This window comes from Echinops telfairi, unplaced genomic scaffold (assembly GCF_000313985.2).
Source record: "Echinops telfairi isolate 266 unplaced genomic scaffold, ASM31398v2 ScPeMD7_70;HRSCAF=299, whole genome shotgun sequence".
NCBI lineage: Eukaryota > Metazoa > Chordata > Mammalia > Afrosoricida > Tenrecidae > Echinops > Echinops telfairi.
Genome location: NW_022103968.1, coordinates 2,034,599 through 2,037,295, shown reverse-complemented (window position 1 = coordinate 2,037,295; position 2,697 = coordinate 2,034,599). Strand labels below are relative to the sequence as shown.

The window sequence follows — 2,697 nt, the reverse complement described above, 5'->3', positions numbered from 1 at the left end:
CCGGAGCCCGGAGCGGGAGCGCGCGCCGGAGGGGGCTGTGTGGGTGTGTACATGAAAGGTTGCTGCTACGCGAGCGCGCGTGGGTGGGTGTGCGTGCGCGAGAGGGGGCTGCTGGGTGCACGAGCATGGGAGAGTGCTGTGTGTGTGCACGTGAGAGGGGTACTGCGTGCACGAGCATGGGAGGGGCTGCTGTGTGTGTGTGTGTGTGTGTGAGTGTGAGTGTGTGCGCCGAGGGAGGGGACTGCTGGGTGGAGAGCGCTGTGTGGGTGAGCGAGTGGGAGAGGTTGCTGTGCGCACGTGCGTGGGAGAGGGCTGCAGTGTGCTCGCGTGGGAGGGTCAGTTGGGTACATTGCATGGGAGGGGGCTGCTGCGTGCACGTGCGTGGGAGGGCCTCTGGGTCATGTGTGGGAAGGGGCAGCATGGGGGCACTGGGAGGTGGGGGGGGGGGCTTCCCAGGATGCTCTGTCTCTGTCCCCCTAGCAGAACTAGAGGCTCCTGGGGAGGGCTGAGAAGAGATGGTGGGGGACATGGCTGTGACCCCATGGGCCTCCCCTGTGTCCTCTTCCTTCTCGTGGGCTTGTGCAGCTGCCTCCCCCCCATGTTGAGAGAGGAACCCGGGTGCTGACAGCACCCAAGTCCCCTTCCAGAGGTGGACCCTCCCTCCCTGCTACCTGTGTGACCCTGGATCCACAGGGGCTGGGGCGCTGAGAGGGGCAGTCCTGCAGGCAAGCCCTTACCAGGCCTGAGCAGCCAGAGTTTCTGGGGACCAAGGCCAAAGGACCCCACCTAGCAAGGAGCCTCTGCCCTGCTGGACATGAGTGTGATGCCCAGGTGGGTGTAGGGGGCCTTAGTGGTGGCGGGCTCTGGAGGACAGAGGGCAGGGGCAGGGCACCCTGACAGCCGGTCCCTCTTCCCTGGCCTGCATCTCACTGCTGTGAGTCCCTGTCCTTGCTCGGCTGACTCCAGGCCTCCGTGCAGAAGTGGGCAGCTTTGCCTGCGCCCTCTGGTACCCAGTGGGCTCAGGCTGTTGGCTGCCCTCTCTGCTGAGTCGGCCTGCAGTGGGCACACCGCAGAGAACAAAGGTGGCTTTGTCAAGTGGCGGGTAATCTTCCTGGTGGTCCAGGGCTGTGTACTCCTGGTCCCATGGAGAGCCTGGGGCACCCCATCCTGAGCCGGCCAGCCCCCTGTGGCCCACTGTCATTCGGGCTGATGGATGTCGGCTCGTTATCTTGTCTGTCGTGGGGGAAGGTATTAGCCTGCAGTTAATAAAGGATTCTAATTAAAGAGGGAAGAACCATTTTGGCAAACTAGCCTTATTCTCGGCTCAAATGACCTGTCAAAGTTATAAGTTTCGGTAATTTCCACCCCCTGCTGTTCCAGGGAAAGTCAGCTCTGATTTGGGGATAGCACAGAGGGGTGCCCAGAGTCCCCACTTCCTTCTTCACCCACAAAAGACCCAGGCAGCCACCCAGTCCTGTGGTCCCCTCTTCTCCCAAGCCTGCAGACCCCTCCTCCTCCTCCCTGTCCCTCCTCCTCCCCACTGTCCTCGCCTCTGTGACCCCAGCCCAATCCTTTCGGTTCCCACAAGTGGGCCCAGGGGCTTGCAGACATGCTTGGTCCCATGCCGATCACTGGCAGTCCCATGCAGCTGTAAGGACTCATACAGAGGGGCTCCCCACCCCGTCCCCCCAGTGTAACATCACAGTCAGGATGCCAGCGTGTGTACAGCCCACTGCTGCCCTCAGAGTCCACCTGGGTGCAATCTGCACCCATGCAGTGTGTTCTGTGTGAGTGCACATGTGTTCATGTGTGTGCCATATTTGTGTATGGGCACAGCTGCATGTGTGTGAGTGTGCATGCATGCAGGCATGTCATGTATGCACACATTATGTGCACATCACATGCAAATATCACTCATGCATGTGTATGTCATCAAGGTGAGTGTGCACACATGCAGGTGCATTTCATGCAGGTGAGTGTGTATGCATGCATGTGTCTTGTATGAGTATTTACCCATGCATGTGCACGTCCTGCAGAGGAGTAAGTAAAGTAAGCACAAGGAAGCCTGTGCTTTCCCTGCTGATGGGATTTTCCAACACTTTGTAATCATATTGCAGTTCAGGACAGAGTTATGTGTTTATAGTTTTGTGAACAGTAATATTCATAACTTTAACTTTCAAATATGCTTGGCACATTTGCAGACACAATCTAACAGGGCAATAGCAGCATAATACCAACAGAGCAAACACCCCCACCCACCGCTGGACATAGTAAAGTTACTTAACATGCAAAGTTCTAATGTCTGTGTTGCGTGTGTTTCTTCCTTTACTGTCGCTTTTGTGGGACATGGTGCTTGATGTTACACTACGTGTACCGATAAATAAGAGATTAGGCACATCATGGTGACACAAAACTCAATATTTATTTACTGTACAAAATAGGCTTCTGCTTTGCAACAGTGAGTGTGTTACTAAATCTGTCTTCTAAGAAAGCAACAAAGGGCATTTATCAGAACACCACGTTTCTATTTCCTCAGAATATTTACATATCCCCATGTAAGGGGCTTGAACAATTCCTCGAGGAAATAAATTAAATGGATATTTAGATAATAAACATTACATAAATGTATCTTGTTCTCTATTTCCCTTCAGACTGTCTTTTTCAAGAACTTGATGGATATTGTTTACAAAGAAATTG

At 54.5% G+C, this 2,697-nt stretch overlaps 1 protein-coding gene across 1 annotated transcript in view; it reads left to right on the top strand.

The window, feature by feature from the left end:
- GLRX3 (glutaredoxin 3) overlaps nucleotides 1-2,697 on the top strand; it is a 42,845-nt gene that overhangs the window by 28,587 nt on the left and 11,561 nt on the right. The gene's annotated exons all lie outside the window — the stretch shown is intronic.